This window comes from Mastomys coucha, chromosome X (genome assembly GCF_008632895.1).
Source record: "Mastomys coucha isolate ucsf_1 chromosome X, UCSF_Mcou_1, whole genome shotgun sequence".
Lineage (NCBI taxonomy): Eukaryota > Metazoa > Chordata > Mammalia > Rodentia > Muridae > Mastomys > Mastomys coucha.
This window is the reverse complement of record NC_045030.1, coordinates 138,225,055-138,225,981: the sequence shown is the minus strand read 5'-3', so window position 1 is coordinate 138,225,981 and position 927 is coordinate 138,225,055.

Genomic DNA, 927 nt, shown 5'->3' with positions numbered 1-927 from the left:
TATAGAAGAAAGCAAATTTGTACACTAATGAAATTATGTGCTTGCTTTAACATAAAAATAAAATATTGACTGAATATTGAGTATGAAAGGATTTATAGCATCTTTCATAGCTTTCATTTGTTTTGTATTATGCTTTTGTAATTATTGGTGCTGTGAGGACAAGTCCACATAAATATGTAGTGCCAACCTGTTAGGGCCACTTCAAAAGCTATTGCAAATTCTGTTCTAAGCCAAACCAAAATTCACTGACTTTCTATGAAATTCAATTCAGCAACTCAAAGAAATAATATAGCAACAAAACATAAAAATAAAAACTGCTATTTATTTATTTAGCACATTCTTTTTCCTACAGCATATTCTGAGCATGATTTCCTTTCCCCTATCTCTTCCCAGGTTCTCTGCTCCACACAACCCATCCAACTCTGTGCATTCTCTCTCTCTCTCTCTCTCTCTCTCTCTCTCTCTCTCTCTCTCTCTCAGCAACCAACAAACCAATAAAAAATTACAAACAAACCAGAATAAAACAGAGAACAAACAGAAAAAGAAAACCTCTGAAACAATACACATGTAGAAAAACGCACACACACAAAACTCATTAAAAAAAATCAAACTTGGAAACTCTAATAGAGAAACAGAAGGTGGTTAGGGTAAAAAAAATGCCCAAACAAAACATTATGAGAAAAAAAGTCTTCAAAAATATCACTGAGTTCATTTCGTGCTCGCCATCCACTGCACATTGTGGGGCATGGCCTTAAGAGTGATTTCTATACCCAGAGAGGCTTCACCAACAAAACCTGCTGAGTCCTTTGTGAGCAGTTATCAGATGGAGATGGCTTCTGTGGTAAGGATGGGGCCTCATGTTCAGTTCCCCTCTCTGAGCTGGGATGCCATCTGTTTGGACTTGTACAGTCCCTGTGCATAAAGGCA